We start from the raw sequence: 11847 nt of genomic DNA, 5'->3' as shown, positions 1-11847 counted from the left end.
AGCAGAGAACGAAGCCGAACTCGGTACCCAACACAGACTAGTGACAGCAGAGATAAACATGATACTAATCGAAATAGTAGAGAGTCCTCAATATACAAGAATAGCAATACATAAGATGAAAAATATGGAAATGAGGAAGTTCTACCAAAGAGAGACAGATAAAATACTGGAACAGCATGAAAACAATGAGGAAATATGTAATATGGAAGAGAGATGGAAAAAATTGAGAGACACGTTATGGAACACTGCAAAAAAAAGTACAGTCGAACTCGCTTATTGGAATAGCCTTCGTGCCAGCAAAAATATTCCTATAACCGAGATATTCTAATAACCGATCATCGATGACTACTAGAAACTGTTCGGCTCCTCAAATTTCTATTCCTTAAACGGGGATATTCATTTAAGTGGTATTCTAATAAGCGGGTTCGACTGTATGTGGAATAAGAAAGAATGGGAATAATAATAAAAGAACTGGATGGTGGAATAAGGAAATAAAGCAAGCTGTAAAAAAGAAGAAAGAAATGTGGAAGCGATACATAAACACAAATGAAGAGCAAGACAGAGACGAATAGAGAAGACAGAGAAATATAGTGAAAGAACTAGTAAAAGATGCGAAGAAGAAGAGCTGGAAGGAATTCGGTGAAGAATTGAACGAAGGTTTTGGGAATAACAATAAACAGTTTTGGAATAAAATAAGAAGCATGAAAGGAACAAAAAGGAAACAAATAAGAGGAATTAGAAATGAGCGAAATGAATTGAAAACAAACATACAAGACATACTGACCATATGGAATAAGCACTATAAAGAAAAATTCGAGGCAAGCAACCAACAAAATGAAGAGAGAGGACAGCAGGCAAGAGAAGAGGATAGAGACAATCGAGTAGACGAAATTCATATCAAAGATATTGAAGATGGATTGGCAAGAATAAAGATTGGAAAAGCGGGAGGTGCCGATGACATAGATCCGGAGGTGATGAAGTACGTGGGAGAACGAGGCAAGCTTTGGCTACTGGAAATAATGATGGAAGTATGGAGAACAGAAAAGATACCGGAAGGCTGGGAAGAAAATTTATTGATACCAATACACAAGAAAGGAGATGAAGCGGAATGTGATAACTATAGGGCTATATGCTTATCATCAGTGGCATATAAAGTCTACACTGGGATAATAGAAAGGAAGCTCAGGAAAAAACTGGAAGGAAACCTAGAAGAAGAACAAGCGGCTTTTAGAAAGGAAAGAGGAACAACAGATAATATATACATACTGAGAAATATAATTGAAAGGAAAAACGAAATAGGAGAAGACATATATTACGTTTATAGATATTAAAGCTGCTTGTGATTCTATAAATAGAGAAGAATGGAAGTCAGTAATGGAAGATCTGCAAATCCCGCTAAAGATAGTAAGCGTGGTAAAAAGTACATATAGAAACGTACTTGCTAAAGTACAAATAAACGGAAACAGATCGCCAATAATAAACCTAAGGAGAGGAATAAAACAAAGGGACAGTCTCAGCTCAGTTTTGTTTATATTAGTAATGGATAGAGTAATGAAGAGCGCTAAAAGAAGGTCAAGGCAATTACAGTCAATAATAGGGTACAGGAATTTAGTACCAGTGAGAATGGAGGGATTACTATATGCAGATGACTTAGTAATAATAGCAGACAATAAAGAGAAAATGCAAAAATTAATCGATATCTGGGTGGAGGAAATAGAAAATTTGAAAATGGAGGTAAATATAAAGAAAACGAAGACCATGATAGTAACCCAAAAGAAAAGGGAAGAAATAAACCAAACGATATTTAGGTGCAAAAACGAAATAATAGAAATAGTCTCGACGTTTAAATACCTTGGAGTAATAATATCAGAGGATGGAAAGATAGATCAGTAAATCTCATACAGAGCGAAAAAAGCAAATACGATCTACTATGCACTAAATAAAACAATATTTGGAAAGGAAGAAATAGATAAAGAAATAAAACTGAAGGTATACAACTCAATCTCTTTAATATGCAAGTGAGACATGGGTAAACAATGCAAAAATAGACAGTACAATAAACGCAGCGGAGATGAAGCAGCTAAGAAAAATAGCAGGAAAAACGAAATTGGACAGAATAAGAAATGAAGATATTAGACAAAGACTGAAACAGGAATCGATAATAACCAAGATACAAAAAAAAAATTAAAATGGTATGGACACATTAACAGAATGGACCAGGGAAGACTACCAAAGCAGGTGATGGAATCGAAAGGATATGGTAAAAGAAGAAAAGGGAGGCCAAGGCAGAGATGGACCGATCAGATTATAGAAATTGGACAGGAAAAAGGAAAAACACATCAACAAATGAAAGAGTTAGCAAAGGACCGCAAGGATTGGAAGAAATGGATAGAAGATGAATAAAACCTCCGACGCCCCTGAGGGGCATAAGGAGTTTCGAGAAAGAAGAAGAACCATCTCATCTATGGTCTACCTCTTGGTCGTTTACCTTCGTTATGTTTCTACTGTAAAGAATATTTGATTCTTTGACATAAGATTTGTTCCAACATAACGAGAAACCGTCCATGTAACGATCACCGTCCTGCGCAGTAAACAGAATAACTCATGGAACGCACGATATAGAGACACAGAACGCATAGAACGTAATATTTTATAGTAACGTTAATTGGGTGCGTTCAGCGGCGAGTGATCAACTTAAGCTACTGATACATCGAACGAACTGCTCTTTATATTCTGCTACATTTTCTGCTCCAATTTGTTTGTCAAATGTCAAATATTTTATTTAGCTGTCAAGAACTTAACCAAACTTTAATTACTTCTACTTGCCATTTTAAAGCTGTTTGATTTACAAAATTAACACGAATGAACGACGGGAACAACACTTCTTGAAAAATAATACATATAATAATAACATAACCTCAAAAACTTAAAATAGGAACCAAAATCCGTGCCAAAAGTACCTGTTTATTGCTTTTACGCATGCGTCATTTTATGCAACACTCAATATATTACACTCAAAATGTGCTCCAAAAGATGGCGACTGTTCCGCTACATTTTCGATGTAGCGCACAACGAAAAAGTCGTTTAGTGTGAATAGTCCAAGTAATGAAGCTTAAAATAGGACAAAACCTCGCAATTTTTACAGAATGGATCGATTTGCTTGAAAATTTGAGAATGAGTAGTGGATAGTCCAAGGATCAAAATCTATATGAGGCCGAAAGGCGCTTTTACCATGGGGGTGGTTGCCACCCCATCTCGGGGGTGGAAATTTTTTATTTTATTTTGACAGCAAAAGTTGGTAAACACATTCATTCTAAGCAAAAAACGTTCTATACATTTTTTTGATAAAAGTAATAGTTTTCGATTTATTCGCTATCGAAAGTGTTGGTTTAAATCGACAAAATTATTGTTTTTAATCAGTTTTCTGCTAATAACTCAAAAAGTTTTCGTTCTATCAAAACAAGTTTGCTTAACAAAAATGTACCTATTGAAAGAATAAACAAAACCGTTTTTTATAATTTGCTTTAGGACCAATAGTAAGTGACTTATAGTAAAAAGAATGTCAGTCCCTATTTTTTTTAGCGAAAAACTGATCGTAAACTTCCCCCTACTCTCCACCCTAATTAAAATTGGTCATTAGCCTTATTTGATCTTCTTAATTTATGTATTGTTAATAGGTTCTAGAGGTTTAACCGGCTTATAATGATTAGTTTAAAAAAAATGAGTTAAAAGCGAATAACGAATTTTTGTACAAGTTTGTAAAACAAGTTTGGTAAAAATGCCCATTTCTTCAGAATAGAAAGATTAGCACCAGAGATACGAAAAATATTTAAATACAAAATTGTAGCTTATTTAATTTCCAAGAACTTGGTTTGCAAAAATTTTTTCTACGGCAAAAATTGAGTGAGCTATTGACAATTAAAACTTGTAATAACATGCAAAAACCACCTTTACCAACCCTTTTAAAGTCACTTCTTTTTGCGAATGAGGATTTTAAAATAATATAATATTAATAGCCCTATACGTCCTGTAAAAACCTACAAAATTCTTCTTTAACAAACTTTCTAGGATAAAAAATAAAAAAGTTACGGTTAAAAAATCAATATATTTTTTTAAAAAGCAAAAAGGAGATATAAAATTGGAAGCATAATAATGTAAGTTAGCGGTGTTCTTAGCCATCTGCCTTATTCATGCTTATTTATTTATGTATTACAGTGGAACCCCGTTAACTCAGATTAATTGGGACCGCGGCCGATCCGGGTTATCGAAAATCCGGGTTAGCCGGAGAAAATGGTAAAAATTAATAAAATATGGTATGCTTACAGATAAACTCCGTTATAATTGTCACACAGACACTGGTAAACCACGTTCGCATTCCACACAAAACCACACATACAAAGCGTCGTCAAAAGTCTCATTCTTAGCTTTATTAGCTTTGCACCGATTAAACTGTCTTTTGTTATCATTTTGAAAAAAAAATTCTTCGATTTTAGTTCTATTTTTCTTCCAATCCGATACTGTAGATGTACCGACACCATAATATAATGCTACAAGATTCACCTTTATCAATTGTACTTAATGCTTCTAGTTTCTTTTCCATTGTCACTACAACATTTTTACGTTTTGTTGCCCTTATAGACAAAAGACACGCAAACACAAAATCTGAATAAATTTACGAACGATTACAAAACGGAAGCGAACAATAATACGATTTTACTACACATAATACCGTCTCTGATGTTATGCTATTTAATAAAAGTGATGACTACGACCATTGTTAAAAAAAGAATTTTAATAGTCTTTTCTAAACAATGCTAACACAGACAGTTTCAAAAAAATAAAGGATAATACAGGTGCATGTTGTTTTCGACAATGAATGTGGTGTACCATGAGTCATTTTTACTATGTTATATGTAGTTCAATCCGGTTCCATTATCTCTCAAATATTATATTACATAGAGTTGGTACAAAACCTCGTGAACCTTGAAAATGCGTATGTATAACCGAAATAAAATGAAGCCAAAAACATACGACTATTTTATTTGCTGCGAATTGCGCGACACGGTCCCATCTGCACCCTGATATTTTCAGTAATGTCGGATTCATCAATCGTTTCGTTCGTATATTGACGTCACCAAATGAATGAATTAGGTTCACGAGATTTTGTAACAGCAATACATTTTTATTGTTGAAATGTTTGTCTGATAAAAATCGGTCCGGGTTAGCCGGAGTTCCGGGTTATCGGGGGCCGACTTATCGGGGTTCCACTGTATTAATAAATTCTAGAAGTTTGACTGGCTTAAAATGATTAGTTTTAAAAAAATGTAGTTAAAAGCGAATAACGAATTTTTGTAGTTTGGTAAAAAATGCCTTTGCTTCAGAATAGAAAGAGTAGCATCAGAGATACGAAAAAATATTTAAATATAAAATTATAGCTTATTTAATTCCCAAGAAACTGGATTTCAAAACTTTTCTCTACGGCAAAAATTGAATGAATAGTAAATGAGTATAATACCGAAAAACATTGATTTTTTCGATATAAAACTAATAGGTCTGGATCCCGCGTATGAAAAAAAAGTTGATTAATAGCAAGCTGAAAATTTGTTAATAGCTTAAGGGTGTCTAGTCCGATAAAATTTGATATATGGGAACACTGGAACAGGGGCAGTTTTAATTGTGGAACAGGTTAAAAATTTGGAACGGTCACACCACGAAAACGGCACATTTATTTTATCCGACAGAACAGACTTAAACTCTCCGAACAGAGATTAAACTCTCATGCAAAAATCAGACTGCTATTTATCACCAAATGGGCATTTTAATGAGTGGAACATGTAGAATATGTCAAATGACAGGAATTATGACAGGTAATAAATAGCAGTCTGATTTTTGCATGAGAGTTTAATCTCTGTTCGGAGAGTTTAAGTCTGCTCTGTCGGACAAAATAAATGTGCCGTTTTCGTGGTGTGACCGTTCCAAATTTTTAACCTGTTCCACATTTAAAACTGCCCCTGTTCCAGTGTTACCATATATCAAAGTTTATCCGACTAGACACCCTTAAGCTATTAACAAATTTTCAGCTTGCTATTAATCAACTTTTTTTTCATACGCGGGATCCAGATCTATAGCACTTTCGATAGCGAATAAATCGAACACTATTAATTTTATCAAAAAAATGTATATAGCATTTTTTGCTTAAAATGAATTTTTTATCAACTTTTGCAGTCAAAATTATAATAAAAAATTTCCACCTCTGAGATGGGGTGGCAACCACCCCCATGGTAACAGCGCCTTTCGGCATTATATAGATTTTGATCCTTGGACTATCCACTACTTATGGTGGACTAGAAGGAACGACTTGTGATCCTACAGATCACTTTGTGCTCATTCACCGATGAACGCCACCATTGTTACATGACGGTTCTCGTTGCGTTGGAACAAACCTACAGATATCGTCTGTAAGATTTTTTTCATATATTTTCCGGTCGCTTTAACTCATAAATCAAATCGTAGCCTACTACGAGTTGAAAGATTTCTTTGTATAAGTTATATTTTTGTTTGGGTTTTTCGCATAGACTCTTGCTTTGACGCCAAAGCTTTGCATTAACTGCTACTTTTACTTTATTGCGTTATTTGTATATCCTGCTGTAAAAATCACTTTTAAGAAGGTCTTCACAAAATTCCTGTTATTAGAATACATAGCCTAATAACAGTATTCGTTTATTTTTGAAATTGGTTTTTGGTATCGATAAAAAAATCGAATTTAACCAGTTTTGTGGAATTTTACCTGTTACAGAGATGTTACATTTTACTCTATGTTCTTTAAAATAAAACTTTCGATAGGTATTTTTTTAATTGATGTATTCAACCGTTACTTGATGGAAGTTCATTTTATCTCACAATAAAACACTGAAAACTTTTGTTTTCTACACTTCCACAAAATTTATTATTTACAACTATGTAACTAACTAACTACAGCTGTTTCGGCAAAGTGCCTTTCTCAAGTGATATAATTTACAATGTGTTTGCCTTTTTAAGTCTCTAACTGAAGAGGTTGAGGAGTGGGGAGCTGTTTGTCTCGAGTTGGTCATTCAGAATTATATCTGTATTTTTCAGTTTATTAATTTCCATAGATTCTAAAAAAGATAGCTTAAGGCCTTTATTTTGGATATGCAGAATTTGAAACTCTTCATTGAAAGAATGATTATGATCTAAAGGTGAAGTGCGTATGTAGAAGTGTCTGTTTTTCTATTGTTGAAAGCCCTTTTGTGTTCTGCTATCCGTTTGTCAAAAGTTCTGCCAGTTTGACCGATGTACGTTCTCGGACAGTCACCACAAGTTAGTTTGTACACACCACCCTGTAGTTGCTTTCTCTTTCGGCTCTTATTGTTCTTAATATATCTGCTTAAGTTGTTGTTAGTTCTGAAAGCTGGTATTATTCCTTTCTTTTTTATGTATCTGGATATTTTGGTTGGTATCTTGCCAGTATATGTGAGAGAGCAGAAGGTACTGGGTTCTTTTTGTGGTGGTGGATACACTAATTTCAGGGCTTTCTTATGGAGTTTTTGATTTAAAATTTTGTTAATTGTTTGTTCGTTATAGCCGTTGTTTACTGCTATTTGTTTAATGATGTTTAGTTCTACCTCGAAATTATTTTTTGTCATGGGAATTTCTGTCAGTCTATGTATCATGCTATGGCAAGCTGCTAATTTGTGTTGTGTAGGATGGGATGATGAATTGTGTATAGTTGTGTCAGTATGGGTAGGTTTATGATATACGGAGAACTCATGTTTGTTGTACCCATACTGACACAGCTATACACAATTCATCATCCCATCCTACACAACACAAATTAGCAGCTTACCATAGCATGATACATAGACTGACAGAAATTCCCATGACAAAAAATAATTTCGAGATAGAACTAAACATCATTAAACAAATAGCAGTAAACAACGGCTATACCGAACAAACAATTAACAAAATTTTAAATCAAAAACTCCATAAGAAAGCCCTGAAATTAGTGTATCCACCACCACAAAAAGAACCCAGTACCTTCTGCTCTCTCACATATACTGGCAAGATACCAACCAAAATAGCCAGATACATAAAAAAGAAAGGAATAATACCAGCTTTCAGAACTAACAACAACTTAAGCAAATATATTAAGAACAATAAGAGCCGAAAGAGAAAGCAACTACAGAGTGGTGTGTACAAACTAACTTGTGGTGACTGTCCGAAAACGTACATCGGTCAAACTGGCAGAACTTTTGACAAACGGATAGCAGAACACAAAAGGGCTTTACACAATAGAAAAACAGACACTTCTACATACGCACTTCACCTTCTAGATCATAATCATTCTTTCAATGAAGAGTTTCAAATTTTGCATATCCAAAATAAAGGCCTTAAGCTATCTTTTTTAGAATCTATGGAAATTAATAAACTGAAAAATACAGATATAATTCTGAATGACCAACTCGAGACAAACAGCTCCCCACTCCTCAACCTCTTCAGTTAGAGACTTAAAAAGGCAAACACATTGTAAATTATATCACTTGAGAAAGGCACTCTGCCGAAACAGCTGTAGTCAGTTAGTTACATAGTTGTAAATAATAAATTTTTTGGAAGTATAGAAAACAAAAGATTTCAGTGTTTTATTGTGAGGTATTTGTTTTTATTAAAATTGAGCTATTTTGCAATAAAGCAAACTTGAATGATCTCAAATTGCAATATTCATTCTGTCATATAATCTGTTTAATAATATTCTGTTTAATCTTAGAATGAAAATACATACAAATACATAGGAAGCCAGTGCTTCAAACCAAGTATTCTATTCAAGATTATTAATTTTCAGTTTCTAATAATAAAAATAATTTCGGAATTTATACATCCACTAATGAAGGAATATTACTATCCTTTATTATATATTATTATTAAACTTTTTCAGATAAATCGTGTATTCCAAATACTCAATATTATACTTTTATATCTTATGAGATTTTTATTAGAGTTCAGAAATTTTTCCTTTGTTGTTTTTTGTTTTTATTAAAGTCTAGACTTATTCTCCAGTTGAAAGTATACACTGACGTAAAAACTTCAAGGCAAATTAAGTTAGCCATCGAAATATTACTTTGATATTTTGTTGCTTTTATGATGATTATGTGGGCAGGAGTTACGATGTTTAATGCCTAAAGGGTTTTAACTTTTGTAATAGATTATGCCAGGGTAAGTTCAAAACTTTGGACTTTGGATACTACGTGTATAAAGGTTGTTGTGCTCAGAAGATAGATTTTCTTAGTCACATGTAAGTAAACAAACTTTTTTACTTGTTATTTGTGATTAAAACGTTTAGATTAAAAAGAGACCAAAAATAAATAATAATTCTGTTGTAAAATGAAAACTAGCGACGTTGTGTATTTCAATTCATTCAGAGAGTGCCATAAACACCTTAATCGGTTTCAAGCTCCTATAGCACGATCAAAGAACAATCTGACCCAAAAAAAAATAAAGGAAGGATTATTGTCTATTATTATATATAAGAAAAAGTTTACAATTTTACATCCCCTCCATTTTACAAAAATGTAGGGGAATACCCCCCTCTCTAAGGTGTAAAATATACATTCAAAATAATTCCGGAATTGGACAGAATGACTAATTCTAAGCAACTTTTGTTCTATAGAGTTTTTCCCTAAGTCAATACTTTTCGAGTTATTTGCAAGTGAATATGTTCATTTTTAACAGAAAAACATGCTTTTGGACGGGTTTTCGGAGATAACTCAAAAAGTAAATATTTGAGCGAAAAAAATATTCTTAGCAAAAATATAGCTTATAAAAAACTGAAAAAATGGTGTATGCTTGAGTTCTGTAGACCTAGTAGAAGCAGAGTTGTAGCTAATAAAAAGAAGGTTCTTCTTTATCAAATTCCAAATCGAATATTTCAATGTGAAATAACCCAAAAACGAAGCACTTCATTTCAACTTTTTTAAAGTGTTTAAAAAAATTTATTTTTGTTTTTTTTTTTTTAAAACTTGTAACATTAAGAGTACGTGAGTTACGCTCAAAATATTGTTGGTCCCTTTAATTTTTTGGTAAAAAAATCGCGAAAATCACCCCCTAATTAGCACCCCCTAATCACCTCCTAATTGGTTAATTGATTTATTGCATAGTCGATGGCCTACTCTGATTTGGTTCAGATGATACCATTCTCGGCGTGAAACAGGGAAACTGTTGGGTTTGACTGTAGAATTTACTATTAGTTTTGTGGATTGTGAAATATTTGAAAGTTAAACTAGGTTGGCACTAGTTTAGCTGATTGATGTCGGTATGTATTAGCAGTGATGAATTCTTTTCACATTTCTGGTATTGAGCTTTAAGGGCAGCTAACCGTCATTGGCAGCTAACCGAAAGCCAGTTGGTGTATGCTTTATGGTCCCCGTAATACATCTCATAATAAAGAAAATAAAGTCCAGAAGACATTCTGACAAAAAACAATAAGGCTGATATAGGAAGAAGTTTCAACTGGAAGAAAACCACGTGGCGAGATAATATAGCAGGAGACCTTAAAGCTATGGGCGTGGAGAATTGGATTTAGACTGATCAACACAAAAAGGAATGAAGGCATGTTGTCGAATGGGATTAAACCCAGGAAGGGTTGTAATGCCAAGGAGTAAGTATGTAATACATCTCATAGTTTGATTTAATTTTCCATTCAGAATCTAGAACTTTAGTGTGGTAACTTTTTAGCACAATGTTCGGCTATTGAATAGACTATTGCAAGAGCGCTTGTCCTGATTCTGTATGTCAGTTGCTCCCCAAGAAGTAATTGCAAGATCTTGTTGCGAGTTTTTGCTTTAGCTGACGTTTTATTCTAGTGTTGATTTAAAATTAGCGCTATCTGGTATTAAATCGAGGTATTCTGGGTTTGGATTATCATCATTATTGTGGCATCTACACTCCTAGGGGAGTGATTGCCGCACTCTTTGGGCTCTTCCGATTCGTTTGTCGCGGTGAATCAATCCGCATTAACATTTTGGTTTTACAATTGGTTGTGTGACTTGGCATCTTCTACAATTTTCCTCCATTCGTTCCTGTTTTTGCTTCTGGTTACCCATTCTCTGACTCCCATCTTCTTAAGGTCCTCTACTATCTGGTTCTCCCATCTAGTTTTGGGTCTTCCTCGTGGTCTGCCTGATACAGGTCTCCATTTGGAAATTTTCTTGATAACGGCTTCTGGATTCCTCCTTTCTATATGTCCCATCCATCTGAGTCTCTGTGCCTTGATAAATCTAACGATGTCTTCTCCTTTCAGAAGTTCTCTTACTTCGTGGTTCATGAGTTATCTAAATCTAAGTTTAGTGGTCCTGCTATCCTCCGAATTATTTTCCTTTCTAGGATCCTCAATGTTTCTTCCTCTTTATGTGTCAGACACATTACTTCAGCACCATATGTGATTACTGCTCTAATTGCTGCTTTGTAAATTTTCAGTTTTGTATTCTGATAAAGCTTCTTATGTTTGAGGTAGTTACTGTATTTCCAGTAGGATCTCTTTCCTGCCTGGATTCTTTCATTAATTACTATACTTCTATCATTAGTCCCATTAACTGAGACTCCAAGATATTTAAAATGTTCTACCTTTTCAAATTCATATTCACCAATATTTAAGCTTATCATATTAACTGGGTTTTTTCTTGAGCATATTAGGTATTTTGTTTTGTTTTGATTTATTTCTAAACCCCTTTTGGATGCTTCTTTGCATAACTTCGTAAATTCCTCCTTTAAACTGTTTAGCTTTCTGCTAATTTGGATTATGTTTTAGAATTATTCCTTCACTTCCTATGTTTAGTT

This window comes from Diabrotica virgifera, chromosome 7 (genome assembly GCF_917563875.1).
Source record: "Diabrotica virgifera virgifera chromosome 7, PGI_DIABVI_V3a".
Taxonomy (NCBI): Eukaryota; Metazoa; Arthropoda; class Insecta; order Coleoptera; family Chrysomelidae; genus Diabrotica; species Diabrotica virgifera.
Note: the sequence above shows the minus strand (reverse complement) of the source record.